This window comes from Pleurodeles waltl, chromosome 4_2, assembly GCF_031143425.1.
Source record: "Pleurodeles waltl isolate 20211129_DDA chromosome 4_2, aPleWal1.hap1.20221129, whole genome shotgun sequence".
In the NCBI taxonomy this organism is placed as follows: Eukaryota; Metazoa; Chordata; class Amphibia; order Caudata; family Salamandridae; genus Pleurodeles; species Pleurodeles waltl.
The window spans coordinates 408,143,735-408,164,083 of record NC_090443.1 but is presented as its reverse complement, the minus strand read 5'-3'; positions in this window follow the sequence as shown (position 1 = coordinate 408,164,083).

Sequence of the window (20,349 nt, the reverse complement as noted above, 5' to 3'; positions counted from 1 at the left end):
CTTTATGGCACTAAAACTGCCACTAGACAAGTCGGACCCTTTTCCCCCCAGGGAAACCACACACATATTGACAAAAGTGATATATATATGACAGCCAATCACCTGAAACTCAACTCAAGCAAAACCGAAATAATCCTCTTTGGCCCACACAAAAACACCTGGGACCCCTCATGGTGGCCCACCACGCTAGGCCCTGCACCCACCCCCGCCAACCACGCACGCAACCTCAGCATCATCCTAGACTCCTCCCTCTCGATGACCCAACAAATCAACGCTCTCACCTCCTCATGCTTCAACACACTCCGTATACTGAAAAACATTCAAATGGATCCCCACAGAGACCAGAAAAACTGTCACTCACGCACACATCAGCAGCAGGCTTGATTACGGAAACGCCCTCTACGCCGGCACCACTCTAAAACTCAAGCGCAAACTACACGCATCTAGAACTCAGCAGCACGACTCATCCTCGTCCTCCGCCGACACGAACACATCTCTCCACACCTCAAATCCCTCCACTGGCTCCCCATTGACAAAAGGATCACCTTCAAGATCCTCATCCTCGCACACAAATCACTCCACAACACAGGCCCTGCCTACCTCAACGAGAGTCACCTTCCACACCCCCACACGAAACGTCCGCTCAGCTGACCTCTCTCTCGCCTCTGTCCCCCGCATCAAACACACCACCACCGGGGGCAGATCCTTCTCCTACCTTGCACCCAAAACCTGGAACGCCCTCACAACCCACCTTCGCAAGACCCAAAACCTACTTCTTTTCAGGAAGGGCCTCAAAACCTGGCTTTTCGAACAGTGAACCTCCCAGCCCCTTTCCCTCCCCCCGCCCCCCCCCAAGCGCCTTGAGACCCTCACAGGTGAGTAGCACACTTTATAAATCTCTTTGGTATATATAGATCTACCTCTATATATATATATATATATATCTATGTACATAGATATATCTGTAGATATATCCATGTACATAGATATATCTATCTACATAGATATATAAATATAGATCTATATATAGATCTATTTTTTGTAGTTGTTGTATGGTTTCCTTGGGGGCCAAAATGGCCCCCAGGGAAACCCTACAACATCTATAAAAAAAAATTGCCCCCACAGGGGGTCACCCTGCCCACGGGCGACCCCCTGTCATTTTATTTATTTTTTATTTTTATGAAAAAAAAACAATCCCCTCGGGGGGGGCGCAATCGCGCCCCCCCCCCCCCCCCAGGGGGCACCTACCTTTTTTTTTTAAATTAATTATGCCCCCGGGGGGGCGGCCTGTTTTCCGAGGGGGCCGCCCCCCCAAAGTGAAATCCCTGGCGTCTAGTGGTGTTTCCTGGCCCCCGTGATGTTTCCTGGCTGTGCTGCGATCGGGGGCCAGCAAACACTTTCAGGAAGGCCTCGTAAGAAAGGGGAGACACTCCCCTTTCTTACGAGGCCTTCCCGAACGTGGGAAAGGCCGTTTTCCCCATCAAAGCAGGAAGCGGCCGCAAGGCTGCTTCCTGCTTTGATGGGGAAAACACCTTTGCAACGTCAGCGCGCCGCGAGGCGCGCTGACGTCACAAAGGGGCGGGTGGGGGGGCGGGGGGAGACACGGAAGCTTCCGTGTCTCCCGGGGGGGGGTTTAAAAAAAATAATAAATCCTCGGGTGCGACGCACCCGAGGATTTATTGATACCCTTCCTGGTGTCGGCCACTGGTCGTGACCCGCACCAGGGAGGGTGTGTGGGTGTCGGCCAGTGGCCGACGCCCGCAACGAAGAGGTTAACAAGATCCCCAGAAATGACAATGACAGCTGCTGCAAAATCTTACTTAGTACAACATTAGATTCTGTAAGTTCAATAACATACACCATGCTTAAAGATGTTAAACTATGTTGGTAGTCATTATACTGCTGATACCATCTTATGTTGCCTGACTATTGACATGGGTGTTCACCTTTGTTGCCTAGTGAAGTGTCTGGAATGATATATGGCACAATAAATGCTGGACACTGCACAATAATGTCAGAGTAGGGACACAGGATGGGAGTAAGCAGTAGACATTGACCTCTATCTGGAAGTGCTGCATGTGCATCTACATTTCCAGCCCAGGTGGGTATATTTCAATTTTATTTATATTTATTCTAAGGACAGTTTGATGGGGCACTCATTCGTAGCTGTGTTTTGTTTGTAATGATAGCATGAGTGGGTCTTTGGATTGCTGTTATTGCCATAAACTGTTTCACAGTTGGACATTCAAGATGGGTTGGATTGGTAGTTAGTTTCACATGCATGACAACTCACTTTTGGTGCACTGTTCAGGTTTTCATAATGGTAGGATATTGCTTTCTGGGAGTTGTAGTGCAATCGGTTCCCAGTACTTCACATGGCATTCCCAAGGGCTATGGTGCCAGATGGGTTTAGTGGACATGTGGAATGCCGGTGAGGGGTATTAGGACATTTGGCTGAGGGGTGGTGGGCGGTTTGTCAATTGAGGTAGGGTAAGGTGGTGAGGGAACATGCAGGGTGAAACAATTGGGTGACATGAAAGTTGTGTGGACTTACCAGACTCCACTCCCCAGGTATTCCAGACAGGCCTTCAGAATGCAGTATGTCCAAGACCTTCTCTTCCCAAGATGGGAAAGTAGGGGGAGGAGGTGGGGACTCGCCTCTAGCCTTCAGTACCTCCAGCTGGTGCCTGGATGCCATGGAACACACCTTCTCCGGGAGGTCGTTCCACCACTTCCTGATGTCCTCCCTTGTGCGTGGATAGATGCCTACAGCAATTGATGTTTGCTGTACTTGTGCTTTGAACAGGTGTGGCTCTGCCCTGACAATTTGGTCCACCATGACCTTCAACTCATCATCTGTGAAACGTGGGTGTTTTTGTGGGGACATGGTGGTAGCGGTAAAGATGATGAGGTAGTGTTTAAGGATAAAGGCTGCAAAAAAATGTGAGTGATGTGGTGTAGGTGCTGTGATGTGAGTGGGTGATGGTTGTTGTGTGTAAAAGTCAATTGTGTGTTGTGCAGGTGTGTGATGTATGCGTGGTGAAATGTGTATGGGTGCAAAAAGTATTTATTGAGAACTCTGTGATTGTTGTTCCTCCTCTGTGGCTGTGAGTGGCGTTCTGTTTGCAAAGAATTGTGGGTTGTGTATTTAGTGGAGTGTGTAGGTGTGTTGAGTGTGTGGATGTGTGTCAGGTGTGGGGTCTTCAAACTATCCAATGTGTAGTTGTGTTCAGTGTGATGTGAGATGAGACCACTGCGGTTCGCACCGCCAATGGTTTTCCACCATGGAAGAACCGCTGTTGTGATTTGTTGATCGTAATCTGATGGGACGATTTTGGAAAATTGGCTGGTTTTTGGCAGACTTTACCATGTAACTCTTAATACGGCAGTCGGATTACCGCCAACATGGCAGTCTTTTGGCTACCCCAACAGCGGCGCTCTCCCCAAAAGACCGCCAAACTCGTAATGACCCTCCTAGGCTAGGCTGGGGAAGAGTCATTGTGGCTATGCAACTGTGACACTGTGGCCACTCCTTGTACCCAGCAGATCCTGTCATATGGCCATTATGAGGCTCTGGTGGCAAATACTGCCCAGAATACCTCATTTCTTTACTAGACTAGATTAGGAATGGGTATAGAGGTAAGTCATTATTCTAAGCCATATGTGCGCTTAGCATCATTTTCAATGTGTGTGTTTTACTCATGACAGGTCCCTTACTCACAAGGCACTGTCGTCACCTTCCCACAGGTCATATTTGTCCCGTACAGACTTATTGCACAAATGACAATCTCACAGTGCAGACAGTGTGTTAATTCCTGGGAGGCTGATATGTGACTCAGTGGCTTGGTCACATAGCAAAAACTGTACAACGCAGGCCTTTGGTTGTTGGATGCCATCTCTGTGGGATGGACACATATGTCCAAAGGAGTGTTCTGTAGTATGGGTACATAACACAGAACCCCCACCCCCTGAAGTGGCATGGATCTGCATTTGTTATTGCACATTTCCACACATGGACAGGGAAGACACTTTTTGTACCCACCATGCCAGTCCCTTCATTGTTACTCATTTGTAATGTTTGAGTTTGTACTCTGGCAGATGGCTATAGGGACTGTATGCAGTGAGTCATTCTCACAGAGTGTGAATGTGTTGGCCCATTCATGCCTAAGGAGCTTACCCTTCAGAAGCTGCATATGTATGATGTGTTTCATTGTGGCTCTCATCACAGTGCAGGTTGCTAGGGCATGGACTACATGATGTCAGTAAGCTTGCTTAGTCATTGTAGGGCCTGAGCATGGGAGTGGGTTAGTTTGCAGATGGAAAGAAATATGTCTGTAGTTATGTCCCTGTACTTATTGGCTTGTAAGTGTCACACTTGGGGAGTATTGACAAATAGGAAAGTTCTAGCTTGATATTACTGACATGTATGTGACTCAACCATTTGTGATGAAACTTGTGATCATGATCTCTTGATTTACCTTTTGCATTCATGCATGTCAACGCCCATCAAAAGAAGGGATTATGGAGAGCCATCGCTCAGAAGGTGTGGACCCTGGGGGTTCCACAGCTGGTGGAGCTTCCACCGCAGAAAAAGGTGGGAGGACCTGAGATGCTGGACCCAGAAGATCGCTGAGGTCCAAGAGCGGCGAGGTGCCCATCGGTCCATGACCCCCCCCCAATGGCCTGAATTCTGGAGGTGGCCTATCCAGAGCTTGATGGGTGTTTGAGGACAGCACAGAAGCCACCAGGGGGTGAGTACAAGGGAATATTCCTGCCTGTCAAGTGAATGAGTTAGATTCTGACAGCTCCCCCTGACAATTAGGGATGAGCCATGTGTCAGACAGTAGATAAGGGATTGTTTGTGTAGACATGCCATGTGGTGGATACTGATGTGCCCTGCCTGTTGGCCCAGGGACCCTAGGACACAACTGGGTAGAATCCACAAATCACTCGTTCTCCAGGGTCGACATATGGCTGGGTACATCGATCAACTACTGTTTGTTGTTTTATTGTGTGTAATTTCTATGCAACTGACCACTACTCCTTAATGTTAAAGGTCAAAGGTAAGTAAGTGATGGATCACTGTCCTCAGCCATGTGTCTGGGTAAATGAGTACATAGGCATCTGCCACCCAAAGACTACTTGTTTCAGCGTATGCCAGATGCTGGTGCCGCACTGCAGTCTGTAATGTGAAGATGGCCAACATGCATGTGACAGAGACTACATTGTTCTTTGGGTCAGCTATAGATCAGTACTTTCCCTTGGTACATGGGGAATGTCCATTGACATGATTTATGTGCCATCACTGTTTCCAGCATTCCTTGTGCCTACATGTCAGCATGTGCCCCTTTCTCTTTCGAAAAACATTTATAAGCGGCTGTTTCATGCATGGTCTACCTATGTTGAGGAGATGATGGCTGTATTCCCTCACTCATATGTGCATGGTACACTGTGTGTGGAACAGGACGTTTACAATGGGGGTATCTTTCATGTTGTGCCACAGATAGCAGTGTGTCACCATTTTTTTTTGGCTGACACATTCCCTCATGCATCATAGCATGTCATTTGGCATGTACAACTGCAGTAGCAAAAAAGGACATGACAGGTAGGCCTAGAGTTTTGAGTGACAATGTGGAATTATATGCCCTTGATGTAGCATAATGTGGAAATGTGCACTGCACATGTGTAATAGGTAAGGTTTGTGACTTTACTGCTGGCCAGCATCAATGAGTGGCTTGCAGTTATGTTAGAATCACATGTGTTTGGTTACAACCATTCATACAGGGACATACATCTGGGCCTGCATGACCACCATGGAGCCAATGATGTAGCTTTCAATTGGGCAACATGTTGAGGGCTTTCAACAAGTACTATCAAATCTCTGGGCCTCTCCAACATCCAAGGGACTAATGGCATCCACTGGTGCACTCAGAGTATGTCATTGTAAGGGGTGCCGGACATTATTGGTGATTACCCTGGGGCTTGCTGATTCAATATGTTGTGGATTCTGGGGACATCTCTCCTTGGCATATTGCACATGATGTCTACAGTGCCCATTTCCATGCCACATGTGTGGCCTATCTGAGCAACATTAATACTACCTTCATGACAATATTGGGACAAATATCACTTGATGAAGTATGTATAGTGGAACTTCTTCCAGTGTGACGCAAGTATTTCCATGTCGCCTTCTCCAGGCTATTGTACTTTTGTCAGCAACATGGCAGGATTTTGAAGCATCATTTCTTATTGTTGGGTCATTATGTATGTGACAAATAGATGTGTGCCTGACCTTGTGTTAGCATCTGGGGGAATGCATTTGGCATTGACCTGCTATTGAATGACAACAGGTAACTGAGGTCTGCTCCATGGGGCAAACTTGGAGGGTGATGGGGTCTCCTACCGGTTGAATGGTTATTGTATTGCACAACTTCAGCCATGCAATTGTAGTTGTGTGAGATCCTGATTTTCCTGCGGGCAACTGTTGACAGTTCAGGTGGCATGCACGCATATGGTATGGCACATGTGTGAGCCACTTAGACGGAGTTTGTTGCTGGAACCTTCTTGATATCATGGTAATGTTTGCTAATCAGAGATGTTGTTTACGTGTGATCATGAACTTGTGATGACCCTATTTCTCTTTGTATTTGCAGCATCAGCACTGGCAAGGGAAAGAGACGGGGCACAGCCAAGTGGGGACGCATATGGCCAGGGGACCTGGGGTCAAGACACCATGGACACAGAGGGACCCAGTGGCCTGGAGGGCAAGGGGAGTGTCAGGCGGGAAACCAGAACATCCTCTTCATCATCGGATTCTTCCTCCAGTGGGCACTCCCTAGTGGTGGCGGACCCATCGGGGCATCCCCCTGTACCATTTTTGTCTGCCACCTCATTCTATCACTTCCTTCCCTGTTGCTCCCCACCCAGTTGGCCATGCCTGCCCACCCAAGAGGTGGGAGTCTCCATTGCCGCAGGCACCTCATCCTCAGCCCCTGTTACCTCTGCTATCTTCAGTGAGGAGCTGTTGACCTCCTGAGAAGTATCCCTGTGGGTCAGTCAGCCATTGTGAATGCATCCAGAGATTGGCAACCCAACTACAACAAACAAAAGCATTCCTGGAAGGCATGCATGGTGCAATGGCTGGCCTACAACATTACACACACAACATAAAGCAGACCCATAGACACCATCACAACAGTCAGTGACACACCTGCCACACCCAGCATACCCACAGACTCCACACCAACAGACACCCAGACATCTACCACAAGCACCACACCTGCAGACACCACCCAAACAGACACACAGGCATCCACCACATTCAGCATACCTGCAGTCACCACCCCAAAAGAGACACTCACATCCACCACTCCATCCCCAGCATCTCCAACTCCCAGACCCCCAAGACACACAAACACACTCACTCACCCACCTAACAGACACCACCCAAACATAAGCATACCTCACAGAAGTACACACCCACAACATCCACACCAACACAGCAATCACTTCCTCGACCTCCAAATTCCCACCCCCTTCTGCTGACTTTTCCCATGTCCTTAAGAAAGTTTTTTTGTTTGACCTTTCCCCTGTTCCCTCCACCACCTCCCAGCCCCTCCCTTGCCCCCCTGCAATCACCCATATCTCTCACCCAAGAAAAAGCCTACCCCTCCCAAAAAGCAGACCACCCCTCCCAAACCCAAGACCAAAGCCACCCTCCCAAATCTGATCCCCCTCCCCCAGATGATCCCTGAGGTGCCTGCCTGCCCACTTGATGCCCCTTCCTGTGGAGGTTCCCTGGCAGTTTGGAGTCAGGTGATGGCACCATGATGTGCTTGTGCCAACAGGCATGGACTGGCCAATGTCCTTGGACTTTTCATATTTATAACATAATAAACCCAAACAGTTTTTTGTGTGTATACATTTGTCCTGCAATTTCCTTTCTATCTTTATATTGTTCCTGAGTAACTTGTGTTGTGTGCCTACAGTTGTGTGTATTTTAACCTGCTTGCTGATCCATTTGATGTTGTTTGCAGTATCTGAGTTTGTCGACAGTGCTGTTGTCCCCAAGACAAGGGTATATGTTGATTGCATGGATATGTGGATGTAAATGCATTGATGGTGTCATGGCATTGTGTACTGTTTGTTATGGTAAGTATTTCATCTTGTGCTGTCCAATGTGAGCATGTATGGTGTTAGACCTGTCCCCCTGATATGGATTATGTATTCATTTGATGTGTGTCAGCTTAAGTTTTGTTTGTTCAGACATGGAGTGTGTTCAGTTGTGCTTGCTTCCTTTGGATTTGACTGTGCATGTGCCCATTTAGCTGTGTGTACCTTGCAGCTACTTCATGCAGAGCTATGTCCTATGCAGTTGGAGTTGTATGTGCTTTGTTGACTTGCACTTCCACATTGTGCAGATTGGCATGTAATTTGGGTCTAGTGTTATTTGCCCCTGAGATACCTGAAGGGCCAGTTCCTGTGCAGTAGTTGTTTTATGGACAGTTGCAATGTGACATGTGTCCCAGTGCAGCCTCCTTCTTTGAGTGTTCCTACTGGCCCCATCCCTATTGTGCAGGTATTGTTTGCATAGTGAGGTTTGTATTGCATAGTGCGGTTTGTATATTTGTCTTTCTAACTATTGTACATCCCATTATCCTTCCATTGTTTTGCAATGTGGGTGATGTGTGTGTCCATTGTTTACTGGGAGTGTTGTTTGTGCTCCATTCCACAAGCATACATATGTGAGTTGAATGTGATGACAGTCCATGACATGTGTGCAGAGTGGGTGAGTTGTATTTGTAGATGTGATGTTGGTGTGTTGTTGGTACTATGTGAGACAATGTTGTGTACACTTCACTGTCCATGTGCCTGAGTTAAGTGGATGTGTGTTTTTGTGGGGTGTTGCGGTGCAGTGTGAGTGACCTGCCCAAAGGATGCATATTGTGACAGTGCATGTGCCCTTCTTTGTGTATAATTCCGAGCTGGAACACAATGCTAAGTGTACTTGGTGCCCATAGCGTGACACCCATATCATGTGGATGAGAGCGCAACGATCTGTTGGTACGGTTAATAACACAGGCATGTGTGTATAATTATGGTCGGTTGCGCCCATGGCGGTGTGGATTTCGTACAGCTTCGATGATCAGCAGCAAGACAAGTGTGATGGGCTCCATGGTGGCACCAGACGTGTAAGGCTGCCTGCAGGTGACTGTTTTTCTTTATAGCCCCCATTTCTGCCTGCTGTGACATGGTGGTTGGACCATAAGGGTCACATTGGTGTTGTACAACCTCTTAATGTGTCCAGCCTTGTGACTGTGGCAGTCTGTGCTGCCTTGCAGTGCCGGCGGGACTGCGGCGATCTTTTCTCCATAGGCCAGCATGACTAGTAATCTGGGGGTCAGACCGCCAACCCGATCGCGTTCCACAGACAGCTAAACTCGTAATGAGGTCCTAAATAAGTCTTGGCTCGGGTAAATTCCCAGTTCAAAGGAAATAGGCAAACCCTTCAGATTGAGAACAAGTTCCATAAGACCATGGTCAGAAAGCATGCTGCTTTGCATGTGACGCTGGGTATGATACTGTACCTGGGTTGGATTGATTCCTTGTGGGAAAGAATGCTACTCACATGCTCCTGCCTGGGGTTTGTGAGATGGCATTTGAGCTTCCCGCTAGGACAGCATGAGGTGGCCAGCATTGTAACATACCCTTTTGATGAAGTATCCTCAAAATGCTTACTACACTTCACCTTCTTCTGTAGATTTTATCAGGAATTTAGTAAAAGGTATCTGCTCCCTGTTATTAGGATCCAGGGCATACAAACCTCTGAGGCCACCTTGGAGTATCTGCAAGTCATGGGGTCTCCCTCGAATTGTATTAACGGTTGCTTCTTTTTAAAATGTGGCATAAGAAAGAGGAATTCTATGTTGTTTTAGTAGGTTTTTATGAGTCATTATTTTTCAAGCATTGATAACTGCACTATTGTACTGCTTATTTATTATGCACCGCTTTTATACTGGCTGCCTCACTGAACAACTGACCCACAGCGGTTACAGGTTGCATGCTGCCCAATCTCAATAAGTTTAGCAAGTGCATTTATTTTTGTGTTGTAGTTGTATCTTTATGTGATGTATTTTCATGTATTAAATGTACTGCATATTATTTTATTGTAATTTTATGGCCATGCTCGAAATAAAGACTAAAATCAAATGAAATAAAACATTACTTAATTATGTATTCATAGGTTTGTAGTTTTTGTTAGTGTTTTTTTAGGTTTTTTAAATTTTATAGTACAAAAACATGTGTGTGCGTATGGAATTTTGATTGTGCATTGAAAATGTTTAATTTATATTATCTTGTGTACAATGTTATATTTTGAAGTGGATATTGTCAATATCACCCTTTAGGGCCTCATTGCGAGGCTGGCAGTCTTGAGACTCGCAGTGGCGGTCGGACTACTGCACTCAAGCCGGTCCGACTGCCACATTACGACCCTGGTGGTCAGGCCACCAGGGGACTGCAGTCCCTGCCAGGAACATGGTTCCCGCGGGCTGACGGCAGTCAGAGTTGTGCTCAGCTATGGCAGTGCTGAGTTCAGCACCACCACACTGATCATAAGTCCAGTTTCTTCCAGCCTTTTCATGGTGGGGACCCACAATGAAAAGGTTGGCAGGAACCCAGTGCTGGGGGCACAGGGGGACCCCTGCACTGCCCACGACTAAGTCTTAGGCAGTGCAGGGGCCCCTCTGCCCAGCACCCTCAGAATGTGCACTGTCTTCTATGGGTATTTGGGCATTTGTATGGTTCCTAGATACTTTGGATTTCTTCGAGAGATTTCTATTGGATTTGTTTTATTTTTGCATTTTTTGTGGGGCTTTTTGGACAATATTTTTCCCATTTCTGGTAGATTTCAATTTTTTACTTGGTTATAGAGTAAAAGCAGCTACAAAACAATATGTTTTATTTATTTATGTTATTTTGGGTGGGAGGTGTGATATATTGTTTGTGTAAATAGTATGTGGAATTGTGTGGTTTATGTGTCACAACTATTTTATGTGATAGACTGAGTTTGTTTTTAACTTTCTTGGTTGTTGACAGTTACATAAAAAAAAAATGTGTATATAGTTTTAGTGTATCAGTCTTCATTAACTTTGTAATTTAAATGATGTAATAAAATAATGTATGTATTACTTTAAATAAATATTCAGTGTGTTGGTTTTGAATTTGTCATAGTTTGTGAAAACTGTGTTAGGGTACTATTTATTTTATAATATGCTTTTGACTATGATTTCTAACTAATCTACTCATTTGTTTCTTATGAAGAGTTTGACTTTAAATTGTAGCATGTCATATATTATTTTGGTTTAAGGCCAATTTGGCTAACAGATTGTTTCGTTCATAGTCCTGGAGCTTGGTAGCTTTGCTCTTTTTGTAATGTTTCTATAAATCTGTAGAGGGTAGATTGGGTTCTGCCTAGTGTGAATTGGAAGGTGTTGTGCCATCCTTCCACTCCATTGTCTGTTTTTGGCTTCATGTGCCAAGGTGCTGTTATCAATATTCTACCATGGTATTTGTAATTAGGGTTGGTGTCGGTGTCCAAAGCAAAGCAGTCTGCCAGCCCTAGTGTCTTTAAAATACTCCATTAGGTGACTATGTTTGTCTTAAATTTGTTGGTAAAAAGGCCATTCTATTAGTAATTTGATATGGCTGGCTACCTCTGTGATATGAACATAGACCAGTGCTATCATTTGTTTAATTTCAAAGGCAAATTGGTTGTATGCAGAATGTTATACGCTAAGTGCAGACTCTTGAAGGTGTCATTTGATCGAAATGACAGTAACAGCCATGTATGGCTGTGTGGGGTACATTTTTATAAGGGTTTGGGTCATGGCTTCCTCAAAGTCTATGATTATGTTTTGGGAGAAGTAATTATTTGTTTTATGTCTTATATGGCTTAAGAGGTCTTAGTAAGTGCTGTTTTGTGTTTTTGGTAGTGGGGTATATATAAAAGGGATAGTTGTGTTTTGATATTCCCCATGTATGATGTAGATCAGACTGAAGGGTTCGGGACACATTTGAAGGTCCCATCCATGGTCCATGTTTGACAATGGCTACCTTCTACTAAGTTATCTGTTGTGAGGAATATCAAGATTAGTTTCTGATTGTTTAGATTGTCATGTAAAAGGAAAGATTTCTTGTTATGTTTAACTGTTAAATGTTCAGGTATGCATATATCTTGGTATCTTCCAGGGGAAGATGGGTTATCATGGATGGCTGTTTTAGTTCATGCAATTAAATGTTTTCAAGTGAAGATAGATGGTAGTTGCTGTGTTATGTGTTTGGGGACTTTAGGTAGTATATCTATAAGGATTGTGGTTGTGGGTTCTTGGGAGCTACTGCTTGTCTCTCTTATATCCTGCAGTATGCCCCATACTTCTATTTCTGTCACATTTGGGGCGGCTATGCTATCTTACTTGAATTACAGCATCATCTTTTGTAGTTGCCCTACCGTAGCATGCATTAAAAGGATATTTAGTACATTTTCAGTTTACATCTGCTTTCCTTTCTGTGAAACTATATATTTTGCAGCTTCTATCATTGTATCTGAAAAGGATGTAGTAGTAAAAATCCATATAACAATTTTCAGTTTGTATGTTATCAACATGTAAAAATCTGCAACTGATTATATTTTGTATACTTACATGTATGTTCTTTTTGAGATGTTTCACTCGGGTTTTGCAGCCTTTCTGTTGGGGATGTTCTAGTGTGGAGCAGGTGTTTTCTTTTCTGTTTGTTGAAAAAAAATGTAGGTTTCATTTTTAATGTTACTTTGTAGCTTCTAGAGTTTGAGGTCTTTATGTTTCTTTTTTGCTTGCTATTTGGGTGAATTTAGAGTTTTTTTAAAATTAATTTATGTATACTTACTTTCTTATGTCTTTCTGGTTTGTGCTAGTTGTTATTTTCAGACAGTTTATCGGTTTTTCATGTTGTAGTTTTTCCTGCTAGGAAGTTTAGGTAAAGAGATAGAAGTTAGAGAGTGTTTTAATATTTATTTGCTATTTAAAATTTTTAATTTATATTTGAGTTTAAATTTAAGTTTTACTTACTTGGTTAGGTAGTTGTTTATATGCATATACCGTATTTTCCGGCGTATAAGATGACTTTTTAACCCCTGAAAATCTCCTCAAAAGTCGGGGGTCGTCTTATACGCCGGTATACGGTGTGCTGAAACTTCAGGGACAGGCGCCCTGTAGCTGAGCCACCGTGCGTTGCATTTGGAAATCGATTCCAAGCGTATGATGGGTTCCGCATCCCACAAGATTCAGCTACTTGTGGACACAGAGCTGATTGGTCAACCGTGAGTTGAGCTGTCCTTACCGTGTGCCGCAATCCTCGCTGGCAGTTGTCTGGACAGGCACGTATTCCAGCATGTGCTCCAGGCTATTCCACTTGCACTGTTTTATGTTTACATGTTTGATGACAAACAGCCTTCTGTTTATAAGCGACAGTTTTCCTACTAAGTACCTGCATGTCATAAGCATTTGAATTAAAATTACCATGTTAAAATCAAATCTGATGTTTTTAAATTTTTATTTGGTGTGCGTTGGAAGAGGGGTAGTCTTATACAGCGAGTATAGCCCAAACCCTATATTTTAACAGGAAAAGTAGGGGGTCGTCTTATACGCCCGGTCGTCTTATACGCCGGAAAATACGGTAATTCTTCTATAATGGTCTTGTGAGAGAATCTGGTAAAGTTTCCTCATCTTGCAATGTATATTTTTTTTTTAAGTAGTTTGTTGTTTAAATCAGTGTGCCTTTTATTTTGTTGATTTAATTGTGTTTTGATTTTATTGTTTAAAATTGTTTACAGTTTTTTTTATTGGATGATTTCGTTATAGTTTGACATTTTTATCAGGTGAATCTTTGTAAATGCTATTTAAGGTTTCATTTTTGATGTATGATATACAATTTTGAATATAGATGTATTTATAAATATTTATTAATATTTAGGTTGGGGTTTAAATGCTTGTAGTTAATTCCATTTTTTTAGGGGTTGTATTGTTAATATTTTAATTATACAACTTATTGAGGCGTAAGGCAGAATTTTGGTGATTAACATATTTTTATTTAATTTAAATATGTGCATGAAATGTCAGGCTTTATTTGAAGTAATTGCTGGATGTGAGAAGTGTTTTTACATCTCTATTCATGATGATTTTTTCATTATTTTGGCAACAATGTTGTAGTTGACAGTCTGTGAATAATATTTTTACATATTATATGTTTATTTAAAGGTAATAATATTTTTGTTTTCAATATAGATAAAAATTGATATTTTAACAATGATATTTGTGTTCTCAATATTTGTGGTTTTTCTAGTTAAATATAGTAAGTCGATATTTTTGAAATCTATATTCAATTTGTAATATTTTTATGTTCCAATATTGTATACATTGATATTAAGTCAATGAACCACTCTATCAGTACCACAAATTTAAATTGCACCATCTCTCCTGAGTGATATCCTCTAAAGTGTCTAGCCAACCGATAGGTATCTGAATTTCAAATGGTCGTTTTAGTGTACCATGATTTGTTTCTTTACCAGAAATGTGATACATCAGCATTCTAGTACAGAGACAGCCAAATCACAATTATAATTGATCACATTCTCAATTTTTTCTTATTTTTCTATCAGGTACTTTATATTGTTTTGCTGTTGTGCTGACAAGCTTTCCACCTGAGCATTTATAAACGTCGTGCCATTATTCTTCTTTCCCTGTCTTTCTTTGACAATGGATTAACTTGCCTTGTTCAGAGTTATATGGGCCTTGCCCACGTGATTGCCAAATACTGGATAATTTGAAATATACTCCCAAGATGATGTGATTCAGTGTTGTATTGTGTAAATGGGTGAACTGATGAAATTTCACTGTTTCGATTCTTTTATTGTGTCTTAAAGAGAAGCTCTTCTCCTTTTTGGCCATGTTCTTTCTTAGGAACCTTTCATGTTTCGCATGCATACACTCAAATTTTTAAACATATTTTTTGTACTGTAATTGTGCTTTGCCTTAGCAACTTTCTATATGGAATACTGTGAGAGGGGGGCAGATGACTGGTTTTCACATGGAGCATGCTATTACTTTACAAACAATTGTGGGGGGATGTTACCATTATTGATTTCTGTTATGAGGGCCAGGAAATCTATGGTATTTGGTTGAAAATTGTAGGTTCAGAGCATTCTCATTTAGTGCTTCAACAAATTTCTTGGTCTGAAATTCTGTTTTTTCAGCACTATAGAGACATCATCAATGTATCAAGGCGATAAAATATCATTACTCACATGTTTTTCAAAGGGTTCTACCCATAGCTCAACCTCCGCCCTCAAGCATATGAACAAATTTCAATATCTGGGGGCGATGAAAGCAGGGTTTTTTGGGGTGCTGCAAGCACACCCAAAACATACATGCTGGTGTTCAGAAGGTACATGAGCGATAAAGATACCTTCAAATTTTGTATGTATTTATCTTGTTACATTTGCTATGCCCTGAAAGATAAAGTTCAAATGTCAGGCTATATCTTCTGACCAATTGCTGCTTATTCTTTTAAAATGGAGAATGGTGTTCACTTTTCCTTTCTCTGACTGCAAAATTAGAGTGTTTTGTAAAGCAAACTATCTAACACTTTAGAATGGACACAGGGAATGGAGTGTGAAAGTAAAGGCTTTTTTTTTGTAATACTTTTTTTTTGTCCTCATTCAGCCCTGCATTCTGAGCCACCTCTTGATTCGTATAACCTTCTCACCCTCTAAATAAGAGAGGGCCCCTAACCAGGGGGTGCACCATTATACCTCCTGGTCCGCCTAAGCAAACCAGCAGGAGTGGCAAGCGGTGAATAATCATTGGACGAAAAACGACAAACCGATTTCAAATAATCTCAAAACAGCCAGTTATCAAAAAGAAAAAAATCAAACCACTCACCCACATTTTAATAAAGGCAACCAAAGTTCTGCATTTCTCTTAGTACCCCGTGTATTCAAGTCCATGTTCGAAGTGCGGAGAGCTGCATTAAGCCAATCCATATAACTCGGAGGGTGCTCCTTCATCTAATTTTTGCAAATTTCATTCCTGCCCAACACAATTACATAAAACAAAAATTTACGATTAACATTATTCACCCTACTCCATATACCCTCTTCCTGTAGCTGCCCAAATATAATCAACAGAGTGATGCATTGATTTTCCAGCCTAACATAGATGATTTTGCCTAAAAGACTTCCTCACAAAACAACCAAATAACAGGGCAATCCCAAAACATATGAATATCCGTTGCTCCTACCCAACCGCATTTCAAACATTTAATCACTTCTCCATTCTTAAACTTGGAAAGTTTTGCCGGCGAGATATAAGCTCTGTGTAAAGTATAAAGATGATTTTTCCTTAATGGGGCTGGCTTCACTATTTCGTAAAGAGTCAAAAACGACTTCTTCCACCATATCCCAACCTTATCACCAGGCACGGCCTTACCCCATAGATTGGTCGGTAGGGTAAAATTCCCATCAAGGGTTTCTAATATTTCCCAATACCAAACCGCCAACTTCTTTACAGGGGCAGAGATGCAAATTCAAGAAAAGAATCCTCCAATGAGCTTACCACACCCAGACCCCCCTTAATTTATTTTTCCCACTCTCTTATCTGTAAATACTTTAACCTAGACAGTGATCCACTCATTATCCCTACCAACTCATCCCATGAAAGTAAAGTACCCTCTCGAGAGAGCTCACCCCAACTTTCCACCCCTGCCCTTTTGAGTGGTAGTGCTAAAATATCTTTACAGCACTCTGGGGTGCCCGGGGAGTCCCAAATAGGCGCATGATAGCTGTAGTAATGAACACCAAGACGTCGTCTCAGCTGATACCAACTCCTTGCCAATCCTTGCAGCACTTTCAATTTAACTTTTTTGAAAAATTTAGGGTCACCGAATTTGAAAAGAAAATGCCTTGAGGCCCCTTTTACAGTTGAAACCATTGCCTTATACATCCCGCTCACTGCTGAACCATCTGGGCATAAAAACAACATCCTTGAGTTCTTGAATAAGAAAGCCCAAGCATAATATGCCAAATCTGGTAAAGCCAATCCTCCCTTCTCCCTTCTTCTGCATAATTTCTTCCAAGATATCCTTGGCCCCTTTGAACTCCAAATAAAAGTACTTATCGCCTGCTGCATTTTATCCAGATATCCTTTATGCATTGCCAAAGGAATTGCTGCAAACACAAAATTCCATTTAGGCAGAATTAACATCTTAATTAAATTTATCCTCCCGAGAATCGTCAAAGGGAGATATGCCCATTTTTGTAGCATAGCTTTACACACAACTAACAATTTTCGTGCATTCCTCTCCACTAAATCCTTAAGATTATGGGTCACTAAAATGCCTAAATACCGTATTTCCTGCTTACTTGGTATTGACCCTACTTCCATATTCCATTGCATAGTTTCTGTTTTTCCCACATTAATCCGGTAACCTGATATCCTTCCAAATTGTTCAGCCAGTTCTTTAACTGTACTAAAGGCCAATGGCAAGTTATTAGTATATATCAGCAGATCATCTGCATATAAAGAGATTTCTTTTTCCCAACCATTGCAACAAAAGGGAGGGATGAGGAGATTTTGCCTGATTGTTCTGGCAAACGGTTCAATATACAAATTAAACAATACAGGGGACAAGGGACAACCCTGCCTAGTACCTCTAGAGATTGTAATGGGACCCGTAAGTTTCCCATTCACCAAAATCTTAGCAAAAGCTGCTGTATAAATCTGGTTGATAACCCCACAAAACTTTGATCCTAAATTGGCCCGCCTCAACATCGATTTTAAAAAATTCAAATTCACTTGATCAAAAGCTTTCATTGCATCTAAGATAATAATTGCCAATGGTGCCCCAAAAGTTGTAGCCATATCTATTTCCCCAATCAATTCAAAAGTTAACCCATGCAAATATCTACCTTTAGAAAAACCTTTTTGATCTGGGTGCACCAAGTTGTTAATTATTCTTACTCAGCCTATCCGCTAAAATTTTAGCTAATAATTCATAATCGCTGTTCAAAAGTGATATAGGCCTATAAGAAGCACATTTCGCAGGATTTTTATCAGGTTTCAAAATTAATGAAATAACCGCCTCATTCCACGAAAGAGGAATGTCATTGCCATGTTCCAAAATCCCCCCAAACAGCTCTGTCAGCACGGGGATAATTGAATCCCCTAATACCTTATATACCTCCACTGGGATACCATCCGGACCCCGAGCAGTCCCAGACTTACTACTATTCAAAATTCTCCTAATTTCCTCTGACGTAATTGGGGCATTCAGCGCTTCCCTCTCCTGCGATGATATACCTAAGGATATATCGGATCCCATCCATTCCATTACCATACCTTCATCCACCTCTAACTCCTCCGAATACAATTGTGTGAAAAAGTTTTGAAAAGCCGATCCTATTGCCGCATCATCCGTTCTTCTTTCTCCTGACTGCTCCATTTCAACCTCCTTGATATAGTTCCTAACACGATCTGCTTTGCCTTTCCAGGCTAACAACTTCCCAGCATTTTCCCCATATTCAAAATGTGCCAATTTGCTTGCCTCCCATTTCCTTTGAATTCTTCACTGTAATACCTTCTCCAGCTGTCTTCTCAACCCATCCAAGCTAGCCCTCAAAGCCTCTGCCTCACCTGATTCTATTATTTCGACTTTATACTTTCGCATTTCCTGCTCTATCAAATTAATCTAATTTCTGAACACTTTACGTTTCTGGATAGAGCTACTCGTAATCTCCCCTCGAATAACCGCTTTAAACGTGTCCCATACAACTGATATTGGGGCGGATCCCATATTTATGCTGAAAAAGAATTCTGATTCTTTACGCAACTTTACCAGCACCTCCTGGTCCAGTAATAAAGAACGATCAATCGTCCACCGATTACTAAGACTTCTCTGCAGGAAGCTCATATCCAGCACAACCGCAGAATGGTCCGATAAGTGAGAGGGCAGATACACTATCTTCTTCACGTCCTCTCTCAAACGTAAATCTAATAAAAAGTAATCAATTCGAGAGGCATGCCTATATTTTTTATTAAAAAATGAAAAATCCCTGCTATTCCCCACCCTTTGTCTCCAAATATCGCACAAACCAAATTCCTTCATCATCCTCCTTAAATATTGTTGCGATTTAGGCGTGCCTCGCGACTTACAGTTATGCCTATCCAGATCATTATCTAACACAACATTAAAATCACCCATCAGGATAACTGGGTCCGAGAATTCAAGAAGCTGAGAAAAAAGACGCCTTAAAGGTTCTATATCATCGCAATTGGGGCCATAGTATCCTGCTAAAACCAGATTATGACCACCAAATTGTACTTTAACTATCACCCACCGCCCCGCTGTATCTGATCTTACCTCCAAAATTACAACATTTCCCTGTTGTGGTTGTTTGACTAAAATAGCCACACCTTTAGTATGATAGTTGTGCTCTGTACATGTAAACGTTTGAACCCACCTCAACTTTTGTATTATGTTAATACACTCCGCCTTTGTTAAATGCGTTTCCTGCAAGACTAAGATTTGCGCAGTTGAATCATGCAAATACTGTAATATTCGCTCCCTTCTCCCTCTCATCCTCAGGCCATTAACGTTCCAAGAAAGAATTTGCAATGACATGTTCTTCGCCCCCTGGCTTCTCTCCCTACTAGCTATCTTTCAAATCTTACGGAACAAATAACCGGGTTGAACGAGGCACTACTTTTTTCTTTTTTTCTGCTCTCCCCCCCCCAGCCCCCACCCTACCCACCCCCTCTCCCCTTCCCCCCATGTCCCACCCGTGGAGAACCCCCCCCAACTAAGGACCATAATGGTCCAAGATTTTAGAACGCCCTCGCGTTCCTGGGGAACTTAAACTTAGGAAACCACTAAAACAACATTATTTTGCGGTCTGCCCATCTTTAACTACTTCCAATAATTCATCCGCCTCACTTATATCTCTGATATTATACATTTTGTTGTTGTACATGACCCGGAGAAAGGCTGGAAATTTCAACTGAGCAGAGACCCCCAGAGACTTAAAGATCTCCATACGTTTCCCGAGCTCCCACTGCCTATCCATAGTAACCCTAGATAAATCAGACCTAATGTCAAAAACAACATCATTCACTCTTAAAGATTTTTGTTTCAATACTCTAGATAAGAACTTTTCTTTCATCTGATATGTCAAAAAGTTTATAAAACAATTTCGAGGTCTACTACTGTTCATCCGCATCTTGAAAGGGTCCCGATGAATTCTCTGTATTTCCTTTCCAA